At 34.9% G+C, this 15,403-nt stretch overlaps 1 long non-coding RNA gene across 2 annotated transcripts; it reads left to right on the top strand.

Moving 5' to 3' along the window:
- Window positions 1-6,273: 6,273 nt before the first annotated feature.
- LOC147490694 (uncharacterized) lies at window positions 6,274-9,180 on the top strand. 2 transcript variants are annotated; one of them, XR_015200113.1, is made up of 3 exons: window positions 6,274-6,669; window positions 6,802-7,354; window positions 7,918-8,735. It is a non-coding gene; the product is annotated as an uncharacterized LOC147490694 (long non-coding RNA). The 2 variants fall into 2 exon arrangements; XR_015200114.1 differs by lacking the exon at window positions 7,918-8,735 and adding an exon at window positions 8,765-9,180 and having other exon boundaries at window positions 6,286-6,669.
- The last annotated feature ends 6,223 nt before the right edge of the window (window positions 9,181-15,403 follow it).

Genomic DNA, 15,403 nt, shown 5'->3' with positions numbered 1-15,403 from the left:
TACAAGTAACGCACGAAGTGTAGAACCACTTTCTATCATATTAGGGACGTAGCTTATGGTAGCCTTGCAAGTGTACATTGTTCCCTAAACAAACGCAATAAAATAAGGATGGTGGTGGTTCAAATGAACGTAACTATCAAGAACAGGGGAAGCATATACCTTGCATGATCGATCCCTTCCCATTTCCTTCAATTTACCTATGTCAACCCTCCTATCAATGAGAAGGTCTTGCCCGCCATATTGACCAGGGTCTTCCAATTCAACAACTATTTTCGTTGTATCAAAACTGAGAAACAAATGTAACACATCAACTATTACGAAAAAACCATAGGCCAAAAGCAACTCATAAGTAAACCATGCTTTAAACTTATTACCCGTGCTAAGTATGTAGACCTAATTATTCTACATGCTAATCTAAACTTGCTGTCACATTCTTGGCTATGTTGTGAGAGACTTTCATCATAGATTTTAGAGGTGAACTTCTTGCTTCATTTGGTTTGCATTATGCTCGCGAGTTAACCTGCTCATGATAAACCTTTTGTTTCTTATAAATCCCATCATTTCTAACTTCGTGCTCTCGCAAAACTTTTAATTTACAATCTCTCTATCCATCGCCAGCTCTTAAAATTTTCATTGGCTTATAATTGAGGTAGAGCTCATCTTTTTAAAACGTGGTAATTAAATTTGAGGATTGGGCAATTTTAGGATTAATTTTGTTTTACTTAAATGTGTATAGGTTCAATTTACCGGGGATGTGAGGTTTTTGACTTGGTTGACTTAAACTCTATCTTTGTAACACATGAATGGGTCATTTTTCTTGATCGACAAAGAAGCAGAGAACAAATTGCGCAGTGGGGCATTCTTTTTGGGTCACCTAAGTAACCAATTTTAATTCTTTGCAAATATTAATGCTGCTTTTTAACTAATGCCACGACGTCACGTAGGTATCCAATTGTTTATTAGTTATTACAATGTAGAGTAACAACCAATTGCTTAGAAGTGTAAAAGTAGTTATTTCATTATCTTTTTTTATTCCAGTTTAACATTTTGTTCTTGCATTCAGTCATATATTTCAAGTGTCTTCCGTCGTCATTTGGCTTAATTAGCTTGCTTGAACGTTGCACTTCTTTGTTAGAGCTCCCTTCAAAGTGTCGGTATCCTCATCCAAAGGTGTATGTATTAGAAAGTTAAGGAATATGCATGTAGTGAAGCTAGACTAATCACCTAAGTTACATTGACACGGACACGTGTGTCCATTTCCGACATAGATCAATACAAGTGTCTGACACGGAAAAATATAAAAAAATGAGGTATATTACATACAATGTGTCCATGTGTGTCCGACACACACATGAAAATGTATCCGACACAGATTATTTTTGAAATATGGTGTGTCCATGTAACATAGCTAATTACTATTGTTTATACGGGGAACAATTTAAACATTGATAAATTTTGCCAGTATTTAACTCTGAAGATAGAATGATTTGTTTGATTTTTCAAATGGCCATATTGCAGGTATTAGCTAGCAAATAAGCATTTGCAAATTAATTTTATGTATGCTCATTTGCAAATTAATTTTATGTAGGTTTATGTAGATTTTCAGCATTTCAAACCATCAACTATTTTTTATAAATTTGGAGTTAGTGTTTATCCATCCCATTCCTTTATACATTGAATCCTTTTAGAAATAGTTTTCATTTAGAAATGAAGTCTTTTGTACTAACCTTCGTGGATTTTTGTTTAAATTCTATACGATCTTCTTCTGTTGAATTCAAAAGTAGTTGCTTATTGATATGGAATCTATGTAGTAATGCCTTTATTAGCAGGTTGCCTTCTACGGTGAATCACCCAATTCGTTCTGCCTTTCCAATCTCATTGTTTGCCGCTCTCTTGACCTGAGATGCCTTCAATCCAATCATTCAAGTATATCATGTTTTAAGCTCTCTGATGCGCTATTACGAATTCTTATTCCAATCGTATTGAGAATATACCCAAGATTGAGTGCATAGTAGATTAAAGACAAGCTAACTATAAGGACACCATGACGACAATTTACGATGTGACTAAGAAACATATCTTACTACTATAGAGAATGTGCCCAAGATTAAATGTATGGTAGATTAAATCTAATTAGAAGTCGGCAAGATGTAGTCACTAAGGAACAAATCTTACTATAGAGAATTTACCCAATATACTTTGTTGCTTTGTAATTAGGCATTGTGTTTCTTTTTCACATATATAGAAAAAAGTTATGAAAAGCAAATAGTTTTTACTTCTAACACACATAACAACCATTTGCTTATGGATTCAACAACCAGTTTTTGTTTTCCAAGGAAAGGGTCATTTCCCATGGGTCTTTAAGTTGGAAGCCCTACCTGTGTTTGATACCTATTTTTAAACTGGAAAAAAAATGTGCTATACCCATATAACATGTATACTGACTCTTTTAATAAGTAATTATTGTTTCAGTTTTTCGTAGGAAGAAAATGATTGCTCGACTTTAAGAAGCACATTTTTTAGTATGTAATTTCAAACTCCAATGATCTGTTATGGTTGCTATAGTTTAGCCTTACACTTCTAACAATGTCAATTTACTAATCTACATAATTATTTTCCAGTGTGTTGTTATTGAAGATGCACTTGCTGGAGTTCAAGTTGCCAAAGCTACACAGATGAGGTAAGTGTGTTTTGACTTTTGGTATTCAGTGTTTGTTCTGTTTTTCGTGTTAAAATAATGGTGTGGGTGGCATGCCCATTCTATAAAGATTTTACCCAAAATGCAAGTTATGTCATACTATATGCCTATGTGTTCCCAATTTATTCTCAAGAAAGTGTATTCTCCAAATTACAAGAATGTGTTGCGGCTACTATGCTAACTGAAAACCTTTTTGTTAGTGCTTCCCTATTATCTGATCCACACATTTGCTTTTACCACTCTACTTTGTGATGTGGATGCTTTTTGGGTAGAGTGTGAGGCCATGGTGCTAATAATTTAGCAGACCATGACTTCTCATGCAGAATGCATTCCCTAACCTCCTCACACACAAAGTTTATGTCCTATTATTGTTTTTTGTTTTCATTTGTGTATTTCTTTTTTCGTTGCTGTCTGGTCGTATCCTAATTCTCAACCAGATTATGAACATCCACAGTTAGGGATGTAATTTTAGTTTGCGAAATGCGTACTTGCAGTGTTAATTGAAGACAGCAGACCCCTCAACTTTCGATGTACGTGGAAACAATTGTCTTTATACCAGGTGCATACCCTTTCATTTTGATTATCACAAATCTTTTTAAAAAGCACTGCTATTGTTTAATTATTATTACTTTTGTCAGGATTCCCTACAATAATCCAATGCACAAAAAAGGTGAGTTCCTTCGTCTGCAAGAACAACACAATCAATTACATCCCACACGGATGAATGTTTGCATAGACAATGGTTAGAACAAGTGGTGGAGGAGAGTATTGGTAGACTCAGAATACATGGCAACAGTAACAACCAATGATACTCCTACACTACCTTACCACTTCAAGCAAAGATGGACTAAATACAAGGTGCACGACTAGCAGCTAAACAAGACATTCAATTAGATTACCTGAAAAAAAAAATGTGATCAAGTTTGTAAGGAAAGTCTATGAAGTTCACTGTTTTATACTTTTTTTGTTCTGCGACTAATTTGTTATTAAAAAAAATTAAACTCCACTTATAAGATTTTATCCCATTCAAGAAATAAGTTGATATGTATTGTGAAAAGTGCATTCCAATGCAATTGTACTGTGGTGATTTGTGATACTGTAACAAAGCAATTTGGGCTCCTATCGCCCCATACTACACCTATCGAGTAATCCGATTTATGGGTTGTTGGTGTCATGACAAACAATTCGTGAGTATATTAATTTACTTAGATTCATGGATTGTTAGTTGCATTTGCTTACATTCGTCTCATTGTGTGTAAAAACATTGCCACACTGAGGAATCATAACCAACTGTGCAGCAAACCTAAATTTTCTCGAATGAACAGGATGTTTGTGAGAAGATTTGCAATGAAGTGCGGGACCATATATAAGTCATGTTGAGATTTTCCGCAACTAAGAAATGGGTCTGTATTGCAGCTAGACCATTTAACAAAAAATGTCGAATATAGGGAATATAGGGTAACGTTAGCACCAATCCAACTTCAAGCGATTAGGCAAGCGTGACAAAAATGCCGTCAGAAGATATCAAACAGGAACATCACCTTGCTAAGAAGGCGAACATCACCTTGCTAAGAAGGTTACAGGAAAATAGTGGGTATGCATTTCTCTGGAATTAAATTCATAATAAATATAAAATAGAATCAATTGCCTAAGGTTTGATTCCTAAAGCGATACAGGGACCCTATAGCCCCCCTATAGAGGCTACTATGCACTTTGACGCCCGATTCGTGATGATATGCTCACAAGACCTTTCCCTTTTTTAAGCTAATGTTTAGATTTATTTCGTTTTTGAAGTCTAATTTGTTATGGTGGACACTGGAAATGTTGCTTTTACATTCTCCCTTTGATTTGGAGGATTGGTGTGTGCGGAAGTTTTCAATAAATATTTAGGATTTTGGATTTGACGTGTTCCTTGCTCCCTGAGTGTTTTTCCTATTATTATTACTATTACAACAACGATATAGTTGTGTGCAGTTACAGTGATCTTCCTTTTCCGGGACAGTACTATATATTCCAAAATATGCGGGAACATACAATGGGCGATCAAACATATCCTATAATTGGAAAGACTTAACTCAATCCCGTGAGATCCGCCAACAAACTAACCATCATTCTAACTCACCAAATTAAAAAAAAAAAAACACTAAAAAAAAACAATTCCAAACCAATACATTTCTATTGAGCTTCAACCATAATGCACGCAACATATTAGGCAGGTCCCTTAAATACCAAGGTTCCGTTTGTAGCATTACAAATCTCTCTAAAACAACGTTATATTGGGTAGTATACAATGCTCAATTATCTTATGTTGTATATTAACTCATTCCTTTATCTCTTGTGTCATTCTTCACTTGTTTTTCCAGTGTGTGTCAATAAAAAATCTAAACTCTTTGTCTCTCTTATGCTGAAGCATTTTAACATGCGAACTGGTTCATATGGACTGACAATCTATATGAGGTATGGGCAGAACTTGATATCTCCAAAATAAAAAAGAATGAAATATTTTTGGGAAAACGTTCGCAAGACAAAAAGATGTAGGAACAGGATGCTACAAAGAAAAAGAAAGTAATTAGTTTTTTACAATAAGACTACGAGGATACGAAAAAATATTGTGTGCGCTATCGAAAAATAGAATATGCCTTTGATAAACTACTTGAAGAATATGAAGTTATATTCAAGAAAATTATCAAAAACTCATTGAAGAAAATAAACTTCTAAAAGAACATCTTACTACTGAGAAGACAAAGAATGTTGAAAGTGATAGTGAATATCATAGCCAATACCTTCTTTTGGACATTGGATCACAATATTTACATGCCTTTAAAACATAATAAAAATCTCCGTTCAATATAATAAGTACGTCATAACCAACGTGCCGTAGTCAATATATATTTTTAATAAAATTTTATGTACTAAAAACAGTTAGAAAATATATAGCATTAAACAAATACAATATTTTCATTTCAAAATTAGATGTAACAACATTATCTCCGATTACATTCGATTTCTCCTCTACTATAAAGACTAACTAATCATTTATACAATATTATTCACAGCTAACTCCTTCCATTCAAAAGTTTGTTATTTCTTTATACCAAATTTTCTTAGTTAAATAATGCATTCTTTCCTCTAATTAGCATATAATGCTCTGTTTCAACAATGGGTAATCTTTGCAAAGTACCCGGTGAATCAAACAATAAAGTACTTATTTCAAGTGAAGCTAAATTTCAAGATTATAAGCACAAAACAACCCTCGGCAGGGATCATCAGGCCATCAAGCAGCCTTAACAATGTACCACTATATTTACAAAGCACACCTAAAGATGATTGTCAAAATTGGAATAAACAATTAAGAAAATGACTCAACTAACATAACTAGAATGTCTATGTGGTTTTCCTAACAATATAATTCACAAAACGCATGGAGAGCATCGATTAATGCTATTTGAATTTCATAATATTAGTACGAGTTTAATAAAGATTTTTGGGTAAATTATGGCTTCATGTAAAACACTAATTATTGACATTACTCATTACTCATTACTCATTACTTCACAAATGCTTTCCAGTAGTGAGAATATAATTAACATAATTGCCATCAACATATAGCAGCACGGTAAATGAAAATATGTACAAATTCTCGCGTAGGACAACCATTAAAAATAGTTAGATGTATAACATACAGACAACATCACAACTTTCACAAGCGCCTCATCACCAACCGTGCCGTTGCACGGGTTATACCTAGCAGAAGTTTTCGTGATTGTGAAATAAAAGTTTCTGCAGAGAGTCTCATGTCATTGCATTTCAGAAGTCGTCTTTGTTATAAGTATTCTCTACACGACCTGTCATCTCTCGTTGACGCATTTATTCATCTAACTTGTTATAATGGAACTGTTAAGCGTCTGGGTCCACTCCTTAGAGGGATCTTTCACTTAAAGAATCTGCACTTAGCTGTAGCTAGTATTCGGGTATGTTTCTGGTCTGTGTATTCTAAGTTGTCTAGGTTATATTAGAATCATTCATATCACGTAAGGCAAATGCATCTGGTTTTTAGATTTTTGTCGATTTCAAGTACTGGTACTTTTGTTTGGTTTTTCTAGACTCTCTCGCACCCCAATGTATCAGCTCATATGCGTTCACTTTCCTTATTGACACATCTGAGTGTGTTGATGTACGGATATGGAATTGGGAGCACTGGTGCAAGTGGAAGGCAATTTGTAGATTTGCTGTGCAACATGCCTAATATTGAATCTATATACTTTCCCTATGTAACTTTTTATTCTATTTGTTTTCCTTTTAGTCTTTAACTTATTCATCGTCATGACTACATGCTTCTGATTCTTTTGTTGCGCATAAATGAAATTCCATTTAGTGGACATGGTCAAATAATTGGAACAACTCCAATATGTTTTCTTTCTCACCTGAAGTTAGTTGACATCAAATCCTTTTCATGGAAAAAGAATGAGATGTGGTTTGTCAAATTTTTGATGAAAAGTACTAGAGTCGTCGATAAATTGACAATCAAAGTGACAACGTGCCCACATTTTTTGAGCCGGTCCAATATAAAAATGGGGGATATTGAAGAGTTACAGGTGGTTGCTAGAGACTCAGATTGTGTGTTTGACTTGGCATAAAGCGTTGTTTCGCAGACTTGTAAGTACCAATTGGTTTATCAATCCTTTTTTTTATTTAGTTTTCCTATCCTTTGTTTTTTCATGTGAATTTTGTCCCTTTTTGTTTCAGCATATGTATAAACTATAAAGGGCTGTGAGCTTACTTTTTAGATATGCTTCTGTTTGCTAAAGTCTCACTTAAGACACATATGGTAACCCTAGAGTTCAAGTTCAGAATCCAGAATTCCAGACCAACCCTGCTGTGGTGTAATGTAAATTTTACGTGGATGATTCGTAGAGCTGAGTTTGTCTGAACTCTCATTATGCCCTCTTGCCATATAATAGTAGCATTATGTGGTGCGGTCTCATCCCTTAGGTCGTTTAGCAAAGTCCAATCTTAGGCGTTACCTGGCGGATTAATTCTCCTTGAGAAATCGACGTGGAATATTAAGTCACCTTCCAGTAGTTATGCTTTCTCTGCTTCCTGTAATAAGACTACTATAGATTTGATTTCTAATTCATTAGAATGGCAACGTCCATAGATTTTCTAGTACCAGAAATATGGTTCACCTTTATAATGTGGTGCTTTGAGTTGTATTTCAGGGAACATGTTTGCAATTTAAGTGGCAGTGGTTAATCTCTTGGAGTTACTCAGGAGTTTAAGGTAACTAAAGTGGGCCTTGGTGATAGTGGAAGCAATATGTACTATGCAGGAGGTCTCAGTAACTAAAGCTGATGGTCTTGGCGTTAACGGTATGTACTAATGTAGGAGGTCTCAGTAACTAAAGCTGATGGTCTCTACGTTAGTGGAAGCAGTATGAGAGAACCCGACATCTAAAGAACATTTTGTCCGAGAACAGAAGGCACCATATTAGATTTCTGGGGTTGAAGACTTGCTTTTATGTTGTAAAATTTAGAGCGATTTTTTTTCTCCATTCACACTAGTGTTACCTAGGAGTGTAGGGTCTTGTTGTCTTCCCTCAAACCTTTGAACGAAACTTAAAATTTTGATCACATTCCTCGTTGATTATCTGTGAGACAATGAGAATGTAAATGAATTGTTCTCTGTTGTCACTGGGTCTACGTTACTTGGTAACCCTTTAGACTCGAGTTGAAGTTCAGACTTCAAACCAACTCTGGTGTGGTGTAATGTAAATTTCATGAGGATGATTCGTGGAAGTGAGTTTGGTGAACTCACATTATGCCCACTTGCCACATATATGTGGTGCGATTTGAAGCGAAGGCAAAGCTTAGGCCTTACCTAGTCACCTGGCGGGTTATTTGACATTAAATTTTGTCACCTATGCTAGTAGTTATCCTTTTCTCTGCTTCCTGTAATAAGACTCTTACAAATTTTATTTCTAATTCATTAGAACGACAACAGCCATAAATATTCTTATGTTAGAAATATGGTGGTTCACCTTTATAATGTGCTCTCAGTGTATTTCAGGGATCATGTTGGCATTGTCAGTGGCAGTGGATTATGTTGGAGTTGCTCAAAAGTTCAAGGTAACTAAAGCTGTTGGCCTTCACATTAGTGGAAGCGATATGTACAATGTAGGAGGTCTCAGTAAGTGAAGCTGAAGGACTGATGGTCTTGGCGTTAGTGGAAGCAGTATGTTGGTATCTGAGAACATTGCATCAGAGAGGCACCTTATTGGATTGTGGGGTTGGAGACTTGCTTTTATGGCGGTGTAAAATCTTTAGCTTGGTTTTCTCCATTCACGTTGTGTTATATATGACGCATGTTTTACTGACAACATGAGAAAATTTCCTGTATTTGAACTCATTCAATATGGCCATATGCATAGTTCTGGCCTCATTGTCATCTTCCAAACGCTTGAGCAAAACTCAGAAATTTGATCACATTTCCTTGTTGGTTATCCGTGAGACGACGAGAATGCAAATGCAATTGATTTTCTGTTGTCACTTGGTCCACATTATCAATACTAGAAACCAAGGAGTTTGACTTTACATTTTGTGTCCCAAAGAAAGTTGTGTATGCCTCCTGGAGACAGGAAATTAGCCCAAAACCAAATAAAACTGTTTTTCCCGCTTCACGCTCTCAAAGTTCGCGCTCATTTTTTCACTAATAGACTTTCCCGCCCTCTTTTAAACAGTTTCCTCTTTACCAAGGGATGTCCATCTTGCCCAGCCCAAAACCCGAACAAAATACCCACACTGAACCCTGTTTGAACCCGACAAAATCCGAACCCGAACCCAAACCGAAATACATAGGGTAGAGTTTGGTCACATTTTCTAAGCCCTGACCGACCTGAGAATTTAGCTCTAAATCCGTTAAAACGGCTAAAACCCTAAACCAAACTTAGACCGAAATCGAACCTCAAATCCGGTCTCAATTGTATACTACTAATCTCATATAAAAGAATGAGTTAGATAAATATTTTGATTATGATCTCATTCATGTTTACAATGATGAGTTATTTAATATATTGGATTATGAAAAAATTTATGTTGAGATTTCCAATTTTTTCAGTAATTGCACGTGATCATGTGTTTATAGTGCATTCCGAGTCAATCTATTTTTAAATCATATCAAATAATTATGTCCGAGTATAGGTGATAATTACTTTCAAGTTCATTAGAAGTTTTATTTTGTTTGAAGGATTGATGGATAACTGAAGAAAGAATAAAATGTAGATATATATTTCAAATAAAGTTTCTTATTGTTTTCTTTTTTCATTTATACCGGGCTTTATCCTATCCGAAATTCGAACCCAAGCTCGATGGATACCCGAAATATATGGTTAGAATAGGGTTTGGTCACATTTTTCAACAAAATACCCGACTCCAAACCCGACCCGCTGAAAACCGGTTCGAATTTAGATAACCCGATACCCGTTCAAAACCCGAAAAGTCATGTTCGGGCCGGGTAGGGTACCCGATTGGACATCCCTGTCTTCTCTCAAATCTCTCTCTTAGAAACCGTTCTGAGCAAGGCATAAGTGCATAACTATATAAGGTAAGACTCTCAAATTCATACCTGTCGCATCCACACATATACATTTTTTGAATTAATGCATACCAAAATGAATGACTACTATACCATTGTCCAGTTTACGCCGCCCACTACATCAGTTATGACAACTCCATATAACACCATACTTCACAAACCTTTTGTGGAACAACTCAACTCCTTGAGTTTGAGTTAGGTTGCGTTTAGAAATATTCGAACAACACATTTTTTTATTACTTTCTTAAAAACTTTTTAGGGGTTGAATGTATGTTTTGGGATTATTATTCAAAAGGTTGATACATTGGTACGCATGTAAGTTTTGTGAGCGATAATATGTGTAGGTGTTTTTCCTTGAGAAACCATGAATTGCAAGATTTAAACCATTTTATATGTTTTATTTGGAAATTTTAACACTGCCCATTTTAGTTTTATTGTTGCGTAGAGGTTACAGGAGTTTTAGATTTTCTTTGTAGGATTAATCAACAAGCTTTATTATTATTTTGGGAACATGCTAGGTAAGCCTGATACTTTGGTAAAAAATTTCTGAATAATCTGTATTGTTAGTTAGTTATCCTTTGGAAACCTATGAAATGTTAAACTACTAGGTATTACCCGTGCCTATGGCACGGTTGGTTATGAGTTATTTATTACGTTGTTTGTGGCATTAATCTTGGTACACCATAATATTTTCATATGTGCAACAAGGAGCCTATGTGGTAATGAATACTTCCCAATTGTTGTTTATTTTGTGGATGACAATATGTGGTAATGAATGCAAAAACCCAATTTGAAATCATGAATTGAACGCAATTGACAATAAAATTAATGTTAATCATTATTTGTGTAACATCAAACTAGGAATTGTCGATAACACATTTTATTATTGTCTTACTAATCTTCTAAATTTAAAATAACACTTAATTAATGCTCACTATCAATTGTGAATCGTTAGAAGACTCAAATTAGTTTAATTGGTTGCCAAAACCACATAGGCATTTTGGTTATGTTGATACATTTTCTTTATTGTGTTTTCCAATAGCGACTGTCGTCTTTAGGTGAGTTTTGTAAATGTAGGCGTCTATTATTAAAATGGCTTGTTGACCTGAGGGGCCGAGGGTGCGTATGGGCTTATAAACTGGGAATTTGTCTTCATTGGAAATAAGAACTTTATTGCATGCCTCATCGGGTCAAACTTGTACGTTATGACGACACCGTTTTCTTTCATCTATGGAAAAACATGGAACAGGTGAATGATAATGATCTGTCAAACTTAAAAATAAAGAAACTCCCAAACATAAAACCATATGCACATTCTAGAATATGTACAAAAACACGTGCATTCATCATTAGACAGATTAATAGCGATGAAATGAAACAAAGTTGATCATCATTCATAGACAACCTTTTTGTATAACGTTTCATTACTGCCACCAGCTATAGAAAGCCTTTAAACAATGGCAGAAAAACTTGCAACAATCTGATTCACATTTCTTGCACAGATATGATCTCTATATATCACTCCAAAACCTACTAAGCCTATATTGGCATTTGATGACTCATCTACACTGATTTATTTGATTATCTCATGGTCCGATGATTCCCATTTAATCTCTTTGACTTTGACTGCAGCACCATGTCTGTCTTGCAATCGCCACTTCTTAATATCATAGGGTTGGCTGTGCTGTTGAACATACAGCCTCGAGAGCCAGAAAAAATTATGCACTTGCCTTCCGATTTCCTTTATGCAAAAATTTGCCTCTAGATCCTTGCCAACTAACGTTGTCCCATTTCTACATTTTGAAAGTGATACCATCCAGAAAATGTTGCAGCTACCCGAAGATTTTTAATGTTTAGGCTACGCCCCTCACATTGTGTAGTAGCATCTGCACTCTATTCTGAATCTCTCCTTTCCATGCCAAGATCAGTTGTTGCACACTGTTTGCACAACTTCCTAACCAGCGACTTTGGTGAATTATCCACTACAACCACTTTTTCATGCAAAGATCCAATGCCTTTCACGTGTTTGAACGTAATTTAATATCGGCTTTGAATCGGTTGAATGCCAATACCCCAGTATCTACTCTTTCACGTCTCAATATGAAGAGATTAAAAAAGAAGTAACTTGATAGGTAAGACTACTTTTAAAAAAAAAGTAGGCATCAATTGAAAACATGAAACTGCAAATGGAAAATAAAGGTTAAATGTTACTTACAGAGTTTCCGTATCTATCACTGGTACAAATTAAAGGTTACGACATTGTTTAGACATGCTCTGTGAGGTTGAAAGCCTATAATCCTATATGATCATAGACTATTTCCTAGAAGGATATCTTCGTGTTGTATTTTATCTAAATTAGTGTCTAATAGTAACATAAAAATATATGACCATCAGACATAGTTTTTACATCAATAACAAATTCAACATTAGACAACCACCACATAACAAATGTCCTTTGCAAACTCTCCACTGAATAAATAACAAAACATGAGAAGTGAGAGAGATATACCATAGTCTAGCAACGCTTTCATTGCTCAATTGATGTCATCAATTTGGTAGTCAATATTTGGAAGGTTGTTTACACAAACTACGTAATTGTGTCTGCATATTATAATTCAAAATCTTTTAGATATAAGAAAGAGATATAAGAAAGATGCAACATCAGATACACCCTCATATGGCATTCATAATGAAACAACTAACTAATGGTATTGTCGAACCAAGGCCTCAGATGGCATTCTAAACTCAAAATAATCATGAAAAACTACAAAGTATAAATACATGCCCAACTCTTATCAAATTTGCAGCTAGCCATGATATGCAGTACTTAAAGTACAGCCTAAAACAGTAAATAAAAATATTACGATCCCCTATTCGGATATCCATAAAGGAACAAAAGCACATTCAAATCATAAACTTAAGTTCTCATCCAGATGATAACTATACATTCATAAATGATGAAGAGGGGAGTCGCACCAAAAAATCCACCAACCCTATCCGATTCAGTTTTCAATTATAGGGTTTCAAAAAGAAACAATGTTCCTGTAAAGAAGCTTGGGCGATCGTAACCTGGTGTTTGCATCCAAATCATACAGACATTCAACATTTTGAGCTATCTAAAATAGTAAAAGATATGAGAAATTGGGAACTCGACTTTGGATCTTAGCACCCAAAAAGTCTGTCTGTAAGCAGATCAACTGAGTGAAGGCGACTTTAAGTGAGAATAACCATTATTGATAAAAGAAATGAATGGGTTTATTCCACTGCATTTGATGAATAAATAGAAGCAAATTGAAACCATAGGGATCGGTTCTCTTTTGTGGAGTTGAGTTGTGGTTTTGTGCGATTCAGACTTGAGAGTCTTCAGTGTTAGAATCCCAATCCCAAGCAAGTTTTTGATGGTTATTAAGACCTTTGGCCTTCGGTTACAGAAAAATAAGCCTTCGACCATCATTTAATGGATTAAATGTAAAATGTGGGCTATTTGCCTATTTGGAAGTTCAAGAGTTTTCAAAATTAAATGGTTGCCCTTAAAATGTGTATAAACCAGTCTTGACTATCCATATGTTGGGAGTGAGCACATTTTCAATGGCAAAAGACTCTTCAAATCACTTTTTAATTTGGCATTTGAGTTATTTCTTTAGTTACTAATTGGAAACATTTATGTGGAGGATTTATTGGAAGTTAACCATAAGCAAATGAAACTTCGGAATCGCGAATTGTCAGAACTATAACGAATAATAATAATAATAAACATAAGAGATTTCGAAAGAGAAAAACCGTAATGCTATCATTCCTGAAACACAAACAGTGATTTTACTAATAATGTTTATTGTTTTTATCGTAATAACTGAACTACAACCCAAGCTCCATACCAGAATTTCACAAAGTGGATACTTTGTTAATTGAGTTATAAAGCAAGACTTAATGTAGATAGTACATTCATCACACATATTTTAATTCATTCATTCATCAAATGTTTTAATCGATTTATGCTTGTACAATGCTTACTCAAGAGATTCTCTGCAACAGTGCATCATCACTTCATCCATAACAACATTCGTTATGAACATGTTGATCTATGGCTCTTCCATAGAGATTTAGCAACTGAAAAGAATTACAATAGTAGCTCACTCGTCAAAATGTTTCATTAAACCAATAAAGCAAATTAAAGAACACATGAAACACAATAGCTATAGTTGAACCCACTAAAGTAACAAACAAAGTAACAAATTTAAACACAGCAGTGCACATTCGACACTCTGAAGTCGCAATTAATTTCAATACATAACATGTTCTAGTAAGCATAAGAAATTTCCAAAGCCTTCAAAATTCAAGCAAAAAGAATAATACACAATCAACTCATGGGAAAGAAAAGATAAATTAAAAATGGAAACAACTAACAATGATTCAATCCACCCAAGTACCCACTCAAATTCCTTGCTAATTCACAAATATATGATGTAAGTGAGTAACATTTCTAATGGAAGAATGTAAATAGATAATCTACAGATGATTTCAAAACAGGATAAGAGTTTGAGATTCAGTACCTTATTTAAAAATGCCTTATTCAAGGGGTTAGTTTCTCCCCATCAGGGAAGAATAATAACTGCCCTCAACAATCCTCATTAAGTCAGAAGAATCAAGGATTATATTTTTTTAGATCAATCAAACATAATTTTAGAGCTATAAAGAGGAGAAGATATAAAGAGGAGCTATAAAAAATTGATCTTACTGAGTCGTTGCGCACTCTTAGATGCTTACCAACAGGAACTTTATGTATTGAGACTGAAAGGCCAAAGAGAAAACAGGATCATCATTTTGCTTGAGAAGGGTCTTTAACCAAGAGAGGGAGGGTCTTAATGGCGTATAAAGAGAGTTTAATTAGCGGGGGAGACCGTTCCTTTTCCTCAAGTGTTTTAATTCATTCGTTCGTTTTTTTTTTAAATTTCTTGTGGGCTGGGCTCAAGGCATTGAGCAAATGACTGAATGAGGCATATTTAATGCACGTATTAGTAATCCGTTTATAGTGTTGAAATTAAATACGAATTAGGCCAACTGAATTTTGCGGGTCAATAGGAATTTAGAGAGAATTTAAATGCACTGGAAGTCTGG

The sequence above is a fragment of the Coptis chinensis genome, chromosome 6 (genome assembly GCF_015680905.1).
Source record: "Coptis chinensis isolate HL-2020 chromosome 6, ASM1568090v1, whole genome shotgun sequence".
NCBI lineage: Eukaryota > Viridiplantae > Streptophyta > Magnoliopsida > Ranunculales > Ranunculaceae > Coptis > Coptis chinensis.
This window is presented reverse-complemented; position numbering and strand designations above follow the sequence as displayed.